Source organism: Sturnus vulgaris, chromosome 28 (genome assembly GCF_052056855.1).
Source record: "Sturnus vulgaris isolate bStuVul1 chromosome 28, bStuVul1.hap1, whole genome shotgun sequence".
NCBI classification, from domain to species: domain Eukaryota; kingdom Metazoa; phylum Chordata; class Aves; order Passeriformes; family Sturnidae; genus Sturnus; species Sturnus vulgaris.
In genome coordinates this window covers 5447368-5460236 of record NC_142270.1, presented here as the reverse complement: position 1 = coordinate 5460236, position 12869 = coordinate 5447368, and the positions used below count along the sequence as shown (strand labels likewise).

The following is a 12869-nucleotide window of genomic DNA, read 5'->3' as shown; positions in this document are numbered from 1 at the left end:
TGACATCAACATTTGTGGGAATAACCCTCAGCCCTGCTTGTGCCGTGCTCGGAGAGCAGAACCAACTCCTTCCTCTCGTTTTTTTAGGTTAAATCCACTCCAGCCCCACCTCAGCTCCCAGCCCTGGCCCCACCACGTGCCAGACCCTCCCAGAGCCCCCCCCCCAGTTCCATCCCCGCTCCTGTCACCGGGATTTGGGATAAAATCTCGGTGATTCACAGAGCTCCCACACGCGCCACATCAGTCATGCTCGGGGTACAAAGGGAGCGCGTGTGAGACACCGTTAAATATTCCTGGGGCGGAGAGAAAGATCCTTTCAGCTCCTGTAATTCCTCCCAGCATCTGGCTTTTCGCACTAATGAGCGACTGAGACGGCAATTAGAGCCTTGCTAATTGGCAAAGCTCCCCCGCTTCGGTCTTTGGCAGGTTTGGGGACACCTGAAGGGTGACGGTGGCACCACGTCCAGCCTGGGGAGTTCACAGCCCTGCCGTGGGGGATCCGTGGGGAGCACGGAGCCAAATTTGGGGACAATTTCACCTCCCGGGGATGCAGTGGGAACAGAGACCCCCCCGTTCCCAAAGGGTCCCATCCCTGCAGCAGCGGCAGGTGTGGAGCGGCCCCTCCTGCCCGGGCTGGGATATTTTGGGAGCCGTCTGGGGCTGGCAGCTGGTGCCGGGGTGGTGACAGCTGAGCGCGGCTTTCACTCGGGAGCCGCCAGGCCCCTGCTCTCACTTCTATTCCCGACCCTGCTCCGCACAATCTGCCGGGCCGGGAGCTGAAATTGCCGGCTCCGAGGGGCTGCTTTGCCTCAGGCAGCTCCGGGAGGGTTCGGGGATGGATCCCTCAATTCCTGCCCGTGCAGCAGCGAGCCCGGCGGGGCTGCGTGTCCCACACGCCTCCCCCGCGCTGTCCCCGGGGTCTGCTTGATGGAAAGGCTTTGTCTGCCCGGCTAAAAATAGCAGGGACTTGGTGTAACTCGAGATGAGCCCGAAATACTTTTCCTCCCCAGCTTTCCGCTTCCACGGGCTGCGCACGTGGCTCCATCCCCTGAATTATGGATAAAAGCGGCATGAGGGGCAGCGAACGCCTTTCCCTCAGGTTCTAACGAGGTGGGAGAACCAAGGGCTCCTTCCACGAGGCGCCGAGCTGGCCCAAAGCCTGCAGGAATTACCTGAGCCCAGGCTCTTTGTGCTGCACACCTCCCCCAGGCGCACGGAGGGGAGCAGCATCCTCTCCATGTACAGGCAAAATTTAGAAGCGGTGCTCAGGCTGCCATGGAGACGGGGCCGTGTTTGCAATCTCCGCGCCTTTTATTGTCTCTCCCCCTCTCCCCGAGCGGCTGAAAAGCGGCCAGGAGCAGCAGGGTTGGCATTGCCACCCTGGCATTGCCACCCTGGCATTGCCCCCCTGCTCCTGGTGGCCACAGCACCCAGCCCAACCCCCCCCCGTGTCCCCTCTGGGTCCCCTCTCGGGTCCCTCACCCCCTCTCAGGGACACTTTGGGCACCTTCTGGAGTCATTTGGGCTGGTCTCACTCAGCCTTTCATGTTCACTGTGAGGGGCACGGAGCCACCCTCTGCTCCCCCTCCTCCCTGGATGGCCGGGAAGGGGCTCAGGAGCTGAATTTGGGCTGGTCTGGGGCTTCTTCCTAAAGCCAAGGGCTGGGCACTGCCTGAGAAACAGGAGGGGGAATAACCGGCCCTGGCAGCAGCTGAAACCCCAAATCTCCATCCCCAGCCTGGGGAAAACTGAGAGTGAGAGGGAAAACCTCTCCCAGGCAGGGCCTAAAGATCCTCCTCAAACTAAACCTCACACTTAGGCTGGGCTTTGCTGCGATTCCTCCCGTGCTGCCCTTCCCTGTTTGTGGTACCAGCCACACCCCGGGCTGTCTAAATTCGGGGATTTTTGTCCAAGTTTTGTCTGAGCCTGGTGCTCAGAGCTGAGAAAAGGCAACTTGTGCTCGTTGATGAGGAGCCAAGCCCAGTCCTCGCTGTGAGGAGCATCTGCTGCCGCTGCCTCCTCACCCCCAGCTCCTCTCCTGCTTCCCAGAGCGTCACATCCCATCCCAAAGCTCCAGAGCAGCAGCAGAAGGGGGAGGGAAGGGGAAAAAAAAAAAAAAAAAAAAAAAGAGGCAAATTCAGTTCTCGCTTCCTATTTTCCTCTTGCTCTCTTTTCCAGACTTGGCCCGTGGTGAAATCCACCCCTTTAATGCCTGGCTGCCAAACAGAGCAGCTCTCCCAACAGGGAAATGTGCATCAAAGTTGCAGGGAATATTTAATTAACCTTTAAAGGAGCTCTTCCCTCAGTGGCTCTCGGAGATGTCACTTAATTGTTTCCAAAACTGAACGCAGGGTTTGGGAGGAGCGGGAGGCTCTGGCTGCTGGGAAAAGGAGCAGCCAAAGATCCAAATTCTCCTGGATCCTGAGCTGGAACCTCTGACCTTGGCTTGGGCAAGGGGCCAAATCCAATCCCTGCATCCAGGAAAGCTGGGAGAGCTCCAAGGGAACACCTTGGGATGGCAGCAGGGACACCCGGGAGGTTTTTCCTTTTCCAGGGAGCTCCCAGCTCCATCCCCTCCATCTCCCAGGCCTTGGGGGGATCCTCCCTTCTCCCAAAGTCAGAGCTGGGGGATGAGGCTCTCCCATAAATGATTAAAAATTATTTTCATTTCTGGCAGGAGCTGCCTTCTGCTGAAGCCTGCTGCTGCCACGAGGGGATAAATGGGAATATTTCAGCCCAGCAGGAAAAGTTCTGGCTGTGAGGAAGAGGGGGAAGAGGAGGAAGGAATGGCTGGGAATGCTGCAGCACAGGCAGAGCCACACGGAATCCCAGCATTGCTCGTGCAGCTCCTTCCCCAAATTCATCTCCCCAAATCCAGGGAATGGCCACGTCTGGGTGCACTCAGCGCTTCCCACAAAAAAAAAAAAAATAAAAAAAAAAAAAATCAGGAATTGCTCGAGCCTTGCTGCTCACTCGAGCTTCTCCCAGGGAAGGGAGCGAGCACAAAACCCAGGGAAAGCCTTTGTGACCCACGTGCCCAATCTTTGTGCATTCCCTGCTATTTTTAACTAATCCCAAATGGAAACCGCTCGCAGCTCCTGCCCACCGCCGGCCTCGCTCCTTCCCTGCTGCTCTGCCTGACCCAGCTCCTGGAAAAATCCCCCCCAAGGGCAGCTGGTGAGCGTGGAACAGCGAATCAATCAGGCAGGGGGTGGATTGGAGACCTCCCAAGAGACAGGGATATTTAGAAACAGGCACGGTCAGGGGGGACAGGGAAAAAAATCCCCTCCAAGTTTCCTGTCAGGGCTGAGCTTTCCTGAAATTCTGCAGGATTGAGAGGCCTGGGCTCTGCCATGGAGCCATGTGGGGCCACAGCCACGCCTGTGCCAGGCTGGGCTGCTCCAGGAGCAGCTTTAGGAGCAGTTTTAGCAGCAGGTTTAGCAGCAGGTTTAGCAGCAGCTCCCGGAATAGCTGCAGTGCTACTACGGATTCACACTTGGCCACGCAGCGCAGGCACCGAGCTCTGCCGGTGGCCGTGGGTGACTCGGTGTCCCGGGAAGGGAGCCTGGAATTCGGATCTGGCTCTCGGGGATTTTTTGGGATGGTCCCAAGGATCAGATTCGTGTCCCGGCCTCGGCTGGGCCCTGTGGCTGCTCTGTGCTGCCCATCTCTGCGTGCCGTGAATGCCTCACCTGAGCCTCACCTGAGCCTCACCTGAGCATGACTGGACCTGCCCGCTGCAGACAGAGCCTTTCTGAGAGGGGGAAAGGAAGGATTTGGGGAAAGGAGGGATTTGGGGAAAGGAGGGATTTGGGGAAAGGAGACAGCAAGGGGAGCAGGAGGAGCAGCAGCTCCCTGCAGCTCTGCCGATCCTTGTCCCCTCCACCGCAGAGCATCCCCCAGTGCCACCCCGGGCACGGGAACCCAGCCCTGGCACCCCCGCAGCCGGGGGGGGGGGCTCTGGGGGCTGTTCTGGAGCTCTCCTGTTGCTGCCTGAGCCTCGCCTGCTTCGCCTCCCCCCTCTCGGCAGCGCTGCCTGCCAGGGAGCCGTGACTAACGGGTGGGAGGGACCGAACGGCTCCGGCCCGGTTCTGCAGCCCTGCCGTGCCAGGCTGGGCTCACCCGGGCACCGGCGGGGGCACGGGCACAGCTCGGGGGGCTCCGAGGGCCGGGGAGTCCCGTAGGGGGAAGCGGGAGCATCCCCGGAGCCGCGATTGTGTCGCTGAGCTCGCTTTGGCAGCTGCCATTAATTGTCCCCAACGCCGATTGCGAGGGTTTCGCACTTCCAGCCCTTTGTGGCGCTGATTAATTGCCCCGGTGATTAATGGCCCGGGCGGAGCGGCCCCGGAAAAGGGGGTGCAGGGGACAGAGTGTGACACCAGAAAAGCCTGGCTGGGGACACAGAGCTGAGCTGGACACACACAGGGGACACAGAGTGTGACACTGGCCAGGACTGGCGTGGGAGGCTGGGCAGGACAGGAATCCCTGGCAGGGCTTCCCAAGGAAGGTAAATCAGTGTCTGGAGCGATGGTTGATGGCGGAGGAATGGTTTTTTGGTGTTTTTTTTTTTCTCGTTTTCCTTTACCCGCAGCCTCTGGTGTGGAAAACGAGCTCTGGGGAGGGGTTTGGGCAGCCATGGGAACTCCTGTGGAAACGCACGGGCCTGCTCCCAAAAATGGGGCCGGCCCCGGTCCCTCCTGGCTCCCCGGGGTGCACGGGACAGGAGAAGGTCACGGACCCCACTCGTGAGCACAGGAGGGAGACAAAAACCCCCTCAGCCCAGGGCTCGGCACTGCCGGACGGGGCAGCCTTGGGGACCGAGGGGTGGTGGCAGGAGGGGACAGCAGGAAACCAAGCCCAGACTCTCCAGGAGAAAGGGATGCACGGCAGGGATGCAGCCGGGACCGAGGGATGGGGGCACATCCCTGGGGAAAGACGGGGGGGAGGATCAGCGCTGGGGGTCCCACACGACCCCGGGACCCTCCTGCCACACCGGGGACGGACGGGACCTGTCCCTGAACCGGGAGGGGAAGCCCAGGCAGCGTCCGGACCCTGTCACGGCACAGACACTGCTCAGGTGGCTGAGCAGGGACGGGAATGCCGCGAGCCAGCACGGGAATGTCGCGATCCAGGACCTGTCCCCATGGCCAGCGAGCACCGCGCTGTGCAGATCTGTCCCCAGCGGTGACAGCCCAGCGCTGTGGCGCTGCTTTTCCAGGCGGGATTCATCCCCGGCTTTCCAGGAGCACCCGCGGGAGCCTCCGGGCAGCTCTGACCTCCCTCCCACGCCTTCCCCGGGCTGCAGAACCCGGCACGGAGCGGGGCCGGCCCCGCCAGACCCTGCTGGCCCCAGGCAAGGCCGAACCCCTTCCAGAGGCACCGGGCTGGCGATGCCGCATCCGGGCGAGGTTGGCATTTCCCGCAGGGGTCCCCGGTGCCCACGGCAGGCGCAGCCCCCGCGTTTGTTCATCCATCCCCTCCCACCCACCCGCGCTGCTCCAGAGGCGAAAAATTCCTGCAGGAGCAGCAGCCCCTACCCGGGATGGCTCCGAGCTGATGACAACAAACCAAAGGCATCCGCGCTTCCCTTCCTTCCCCTCCTTCCCGCGGCTCCGGGGCTCTGTAACCTGAGGCAGCCCGCACCGAGGTGCTGAACAGGCAGAATTTTCTCGCTGCCGTGTGAAAAGAAGTTTTCCAGACTTCAGAGGGAAGCGAAAAGCCAGAGCTGAGCCCCGGGGGAGCCGCGGGTGGCTCCGAGCGGGCTGAGGGATGGGAGCTGGGAATGGGGGCGAGTCCAGCCGCTCTCCCGGGGCCATCCTGACCCTTTGTGACCGAGCCCGAGCTCTGTCCCCGAGCCCCGAGCTGTCCCCACGGTGCCGGGCAGGGACGGGAGCAGTGCGGGGCCGCTGTGCCCGTCGGGGGGAGGGGGGTCACCCCAAATCCATCGCACTGTGGGGAGCCCCGACCGCGCATCTCAGCCCCTCCGGGTCCCCTCGGGGTCCCCGGTGTCCCGTCAGTGTCCCCGCAGCTCCCCGGGCAGCGTCCCCAGGTGCCGCCAGCGCTTCCCCCGCGCGTCCCCTCCGTGCCCCTGCCCGGAGCCCCCCGGGCACGGCTCCCCGGGGTCCCCCGGTGTCCCCCCCGTGCCCACCTCGGGTGGCCGCTGGCTCCTCGGCTCGGCGCGGGGCTCCGCGGGGCTCCCGGAGCCGGCCCGGCCGCAGCATCCCCGGCGCGGCGGCGGAGGAGGAGCCTGGACCCCGCGCCCGCGCACCGGGCCCGCCCCGGGAGCAGCCCCCGGCTTTGTGTGCCGGCCCCCGGCCCCTCCTCTGAGCCCCCGGCCCCTCCTCTGAGCCCCCGGCCCCTCCTCTGAGCCCCCCGGCCCCTCCCCTGCATCCCCAACCCCTCCTCTGCGCCCCCGGCCGGGGCTGGGGCAAGAGCGAGGTTTGCTGCTCGCTCTGGGGCAGATGTGGAGGGAGAAGGGACAAGGGACGAGGACACCCCGAGGGTTTTGGACTCTCCCGGCGCTGGGATTTGGGTCTGGCGCCTTGGGAAGCTCTGCGGGAACGGAGCCCAGAGCGTGGAGCCCGCCCGGCCGGGAAAGGTCCGGGCTGCAGTTCCTGTTCTGCTTGATTGGGAGCGAGCCGAGCTCCGAAATCCCGGCTGGGGTGTGCCCGGCTCATGGCACAGCCAGTCCCGGTGGCACCGACAGGGACACGATCCCCGGGCTCTGACCACGGGCTGGCAACTGCTGGGCCAAGGGGAGACCTGACCCCTCCTGGGCTCACCGGAGAGAGAGGGATTCCCTAAAGGAAAACCTTGACCTAAATCAATTCAGGCTGGGCCCCGATTTCTGGTTGTGCTCGGCCGCAGGTGAGGTTTGTCCTGCTCCTGTCCGTGGCATTTTGCAGAGTCCTGATGGTTCCCGTTGCTCCCCGGCAGGCTGGAGCCGTCATCCCCATCCCTTCCGCCCCTGGGGGAGCTGCTCGCCTCCTCCCCCTCCCCTGCCCGGAGTTTCCCTGCCCGGCTGACGCAGCGCTCAGGAATCCTCCGGGCAGCTGCCGGCACATCTGGGCTTGTCCCGGGCACGGAGCGGGGCGGCTGCGGCCGGGCCGGGTCTGAGGGGAGGGAGGATGGGATCGACCGAGCTGGAATAGGATCCACCGAGCCAGAACGGGATCCACCGAGCTGGAATGGGATCCACCGAGCTGGAATGGGATCCACCGAGCCGGCACAGGGTCCCACTCCAGCACAGGATCCCCATTCCAGCACAGGATCCCCCAGGAATGAGAGGACTCCAGGCCTCAGGGACAGGGACTAAACCAGTCTCACACTGGCTGGTGGGTGCCCATGGGATTGGGATCGTGTCCTGCGGGACTGGGATGGTGTCCCGTGGAACTGGGATGGTGTCCCGTGCAATTGGGATCATGTCCCGTGGATGAAGCTCCAGCCTCTGGCACGGCCCAAATCCCGAGCCTGGCTCCCGGGGTTTGACAGGAGCGGGAATGGGGCTGCGGGGGTGGAGCCGGCAGGAAGAGCGGGAATGGGATTGCTGTGAAGATTTCTGTGGTGATTTCTGCGATTTCTGTGGTGATTTCTGTGATTTCCGTGATGATTTCTATGCTGATTTCTGTGATTGCTTCTGTGAGTTCTGTGCTGGTTTCTGTGCTGGTTTCTGTGCTGATTTCTGTGAGTTCTGTGCTGATTTCTATGATGATTTCTCTGCTGATTTCTGTGATTTCTGGCGCTGCCCCTCGGCAGACGGGATCCACCCCCTGGTTTTTTTGGATGCCGTTTCCTGGCAGCTCCCTCGGTCTGGGCTGAGCTGAGCAGCGCTCCCACAATCCCGCGGCTGCCGCCAGAGCAGGCGGCGCCAATCGGCTATTTTGGGAATTCCAAAGTGAAGGGAGGAAGAGGAAGGAGGAGAGGAGAGGGAGGAGAAGGAGAAGGAGAAGGAGAAGGAGAAGGAGAAGGAGAAGGAGAAGGAGAAGGAGAAGGAATAGAAGGAGGAGGAGAGGGAGAAATAAGTAGGAAGAAGAGGGAGAGGGAGAAACAGAAGCAGAAACAGACGGAGGAGGAGGAGGAGGAGGAGGAGAGGAAGGAGAAAGAGAATACACGTGAGCACACAGAGCTGGTTCAGAGGACTCCACTGGGGGAAAGGCACAGGAAAACGAGCGTGGTTCATTCTCAGAGCTCGGTTTTCCTACAGCAAAACCCAACCAGGAAATAAACCCCAAACCTCACCAAAATCCACTTTTTGTACTTTGGCTGCAGACAGGGGGGTGGGATTTGTTTTCCTGGAGGGAATTTGGGCAGGGAAGCGTTCGTGCCTCTCTCAGGTCTGGCAGCCCCAGGTGTAGCTCAGGTTTTGGGAGCGAGTCCCTCCCTCATCCCTCCCTCCATCACCCCGGACCAGCCCGAAGTGGATTTGCATGGCTACATCAATAAAATCCCTTTTATTTCTGTATAAAGGAGAAGCAAAAATGACAAAGACAGGATTTCCCCCCCCCCTCTTTTTTCTCCCCCTTTTTTTTTACTACCACCAGATTATTTACAAATCCGTTGAAATTGGATAGAACTCGGTTCATACTCGTTTGCTGCTCGGGGAGGGAATTACAAGATAATCAGATCAGTGATAAAAGCAAGAAGGAGGTGTGTGTTTAATGACTTTTTCCCCCACAGAGCCGTGAAGGAAGATTGGAGGAGCGAGGCAAAGGCTGGAAAAGGAAACAAAACCTCCCTGGGCTCCTGGGGTCAGAGGGCTCCAACAGCACCTGGGGCCGGCAGGGAAATAAATTAAAGAAATTGTATTTTCCTTGAATTTTCCATGGGGGATTTAAACAGCTCCAGGCGCTGGATGTGAGGTGGGAAGTGCTGTGGGGACAGGGCAGGGACAATCCCTGGTGTCACACGGAGGTGGCACAGCCCTCCTGGGCTTTGCTTCCCAAATCCACAGGGACAGGAATTTCCCTTCAGAGCGGGGTGAAAGCGGCTGTGGGGCTGCCCAAAGGCTGAGCAGAAATTTCCTTTTCAGAGAGAAAAGTTTTCTTCCTTTTCCTTTTCCTTTTCCTTTTCCTTTTCCTTTTCCTTTTCCTTTTCCTTTTCCTTTTCCTTTTCCTTTTCCTTTTCCTTTTCCTTTTCCTTTTCCTTCTCCTTCTCCTTCTCCTCGACTCTTCCTGCCTGGGATTCACCCCCAGGAAATCTCAGGCCGCTCTCCTGCTGTTTTCCAGGGAATAAAAACAGGTCCTGGATTCCTGAATTTCTGGATTTCCCCACGGATGTTCAGTGCTCTGCTCTTTGCTTCTGCTCCATCAGCCTCCAGATCCAAATCCTCCTCAATAATTCAGCAGAGCTGCTGCACTCCAGGATTAAATAATTCATCCTGGAGCTGGAGGAGGGGAATGCGGCTCCCTGTGATTTGGGATGCTCCTGGTGGGAAATCGGGGCTTGGAATGGAGAAAATTCCCCCCAGGGTCCCGCATTCCTCCCCGGCCGAGTTTTGAGGCCCTTCCCGGCCCATTCCAGCATTCCCAGCTCTGCCCTTGGATGAAATCCTGGCTCCACTCAGCCCCTGGAGCTGAGCTGAGGGAGAGCTCAGAAAAACGAGGATTTATCCCAGCTCCAGCACGGGATGCTGAAATTGGGTTAAAAACCCCCATGAGGATGATCTGGGGGCTGGAGCAGAGCTCGGAGTGGGAACATCCCAAATTTCCTGCGGGAGAAGCAGGAGCTGCCGCTTCGGGGGGCTCTGGGACACTCCAGGATTTCTTTATTTTGAAAAACCCATTTGGCTGCAAATTCGGAACCTTTAAACCAGCTTAAATCACTCCTAAAGAGGAGCAGTAATTCCGGGATTTACTGAGCCAGGGGCTGCATAAACACGGATTTGAGGCGGTCTCACTAAATCACAGCCAAACCCCGGCACATTTTCCTCCCCGCTTATTCTCCAGAGCCCTTTAAGCTCGGTTTCAGGTTGATTTAAGCCCAGTCTGAGCCGGGGGAGGCAGGAGAGCTGAAATTCCCATCGCTGGGAAAGCAGGGATGCTCCAAAATTGCCCAGCCCAACCCAGCCCCAACACAGATGGACCTACAATAAATAAAACCAGACCCAAAATCTTCTAAGGAAACCCCATTTCCCCCCCAAAATCCCATTCTAGGATTGGATACGTGGTTTTTTAACTCTGAAAAAATGGTTTTTTACTATGGATAAGGATTTTTTAATTCTGGAAAAGTGGATTTTTTATTCTGGATAAATGATTTTTACCGTGGATAAGCTTTTTTTACTCTGGACAAGCTTTTCTACCTCAGGAAAAGTGTTTGTTTTTTTTTTTTATTTTGGAAAAGCGCATTTTTTTCACTCTGGATAAGCGGCTTTTCCCCCTCTACCTGTGGAAGGAGGGGGAGCTGAGGGTCTGCCCGAGCTGCTTTTCCTTCTCCAGGTTTTTCCCGGCTCCTCTGCAGGACCCGCCGCGCCCGCCAGAGGCTGCTGGTGCCGTGTGGAACCATCCCGAATTTCAGCTCCATTCGCTCCAGAATTCCAGCCCCGTCCTCTACAGAATTCCAGCCCCATCCTGTCCCGATTTCCACCCCCATCCTGTACAGAATTCCAGCCACATCGTGATTTCCTGATCCTTTTCCAAGCTCTCCCTGATCCCTTTCTAGATCTCCCTCATCCCTTTCCAGGATCCCCCTGAGCCTGTTCCAGGGTCCCCCAATCCTTTTTCAGGATCTCCCCGAGCTCTTTCCAGGATCCCGTTGATCCCAGGATCTCCCCAATCCCTTTCCGGGATCCCCCGATCCCTTTCCAGGGCAGGTTTGGAGCAGTGACCTCAGCAATGTCCCTGCTGTCCCTCGCCAGCCTCAGGGTCCCCAGACCATGTCCTGCTCCTCCAGGGGACCCCTCTGCTCCTGCCCTGGGGATTTTGGAGGGTTTGGAGGCCACGGCACAAATTTGGGATTCCCCAATGCCCGGGTGAGACCCCAGTTTGGGATTTTGTGTCCCTGCCACCCCTCGTCCTGTTTTGGGACCGAGCCTGGAGGGGTTTGGTGACCACAGCCCAAATTTGGGATTCTGTGACTTCACCACTTCCCGGCAAGAGCCCAAAACAGCGCCCAAACCCCACCTGGGCACGGCGTGGGGGGCAATTTTGAACCCCCCCAGGTAAAACCCCTCAAATTGCCGTGGTCAGGGCTCCATGGATGCCACACAGGGAACCTGGAGAATCCCAAATGCCGCTGGATCGGGGCTGGCTCCTGCATTTCCTGCCAGGTAAGGCCCGGGCTGGAATTCGGGGCGGTGATTGATGCATTGCCATAGTTACAGAGTGCTCTGCTCCCTGACCAGCGGGGATCGATTCCTCTTCACATGGAAATTCAGCGCCGGGAATCGCTGGATTTATCCTGCCAGGGTCTCATCCTGCATGGATCAATCCTGCCAGGATTTACCCTACCAGGGATTTATCCTGCCAGGGTCTCATCCTGCCAGGGTCTCATCCTGCCAGGATTCATCCTGCATGGATCCATTCTGCTCAGGATTCATCCTGCCAGGATTTATCCTCTCAGGATCCATCCTGCCGGAATCTCATCCTGCATGGATTCATCCTGCCCGGGATTCATCCTGTCAGGGATCCATCCTGCCAGGAATTCATCTTGGCAGGATTTATCCTGCCCGAGTCTCATCCTGCCAGGATTTATCCTACCAGGGTCTCATCCTGCATGGATTCATCCTGCTAGGAATTAATTCTGTTAGGGATTCATCCTGCCAGGATTTGTCCTCCCAGGATCCATCCTGTCACGGTCTCATCCTGCCTGGAAGTTGTGTGGCTTGGAATTTTTTAGCACATCAAGGAGACAAAATGAGGAGGAATTTCTCCATGGAAAGGGTGGTCAGGCACTGGAAGGGGCCTGGAGGTGTCCGAGGATCCCCTGGAGGTGACACTCCCTGCCCTGGGATGGGGACAAGGGCGGGATCAAAGGTCTGGTTTGATGATTTTGGAATTCTTTCCCATCCTCAGGGATTCCATGATCCAGGAGAAACCAGCAGAGCCTCCCTCCCCTGCTGCCCATGGAGATCACGGAGGAAACTCCCAAATTCCAAAATCTTCCTGAAAACTCCAGGTGGGTTCCCCCAACACCCAACTCTCCAAATTTCCTCGTGTTTCTCCTGCTGTGCTTTGGCTCTCCCCGGCTCTCCCTCCTCCTCCTCCTCCTCCTGTCTCCCCCAGGATCGGATTTCCAGCCCCGCGGTTTTATCGGCACCGGCAGAGGTTTCACTCCCAATAAACCTTTCACGACCTGCGATTAAACCTCGATAATGGAAATGTTCCCTGGCCTGCCGAGGGAGGGAGGGGGGAAAGGGGAGATGGAGGGAAAATCCTCTCCTGGAGGGCTGGAAAAAGGTGCTGGGAGGAGTTCAGAGCAGCCCTGAAATCATGGAATGTTTCAGGTGGGATTTAAATCCCACCCAAAATCCCAAATCCCACCCCCTGCCATAGGACAGCTTCTGCTGCTCCGGGTTTGCTGTTAATTAAAATAATTATCATTAAACCCCTCATTCCTGGCGAGGAATTCCATTTGGAATGACAAACATTCAGGAGTTGAGAATCCTGAGCAGAATCCTCTCTTTTCCTGCTGGAATTGGGGGGATGTGGAATTTTAATTCGGGCTAATCTGGAGAGCAAAATCCCCCCAATCCCGGCCTCTCTTTGGGGCTGAATTCCCAAATTTCTCGGGAAGGGAATTCCCAAGCCGGGGATGTTCCTGCCGGGAGATTTACGGGATGTTTTTATCCATCCCCATCCCCGCGGGTGTTTATTGGCTTTTCCTTGGATAACTCAAGCTGTTCTCGAGGCTTTCTGTGCCATTAACGCCCTCCG

General features: G+C 58.6%; 1 long non-coding RNA gene across 1 annotated transcript; it reads left to right on the top strand.

Moving 5' to 3' along the window:
• The first annotated feature begins 6418 nt into the window (after positions 1–6418).
• LOC148221000 (uncharacterized) lies at positions 6419–12299 on the top strand. Its single transcript, XR_015808717.1, has 2 exons — positions 6419–6867; positions 8677–12299. It is a non-coding gene; the product is annotated as an uncharacterized LOC148221000 (long non-coding RNA).
• The last annotated feature ends 570 nt before the right edge of the window (positions 12300–12869 follow it).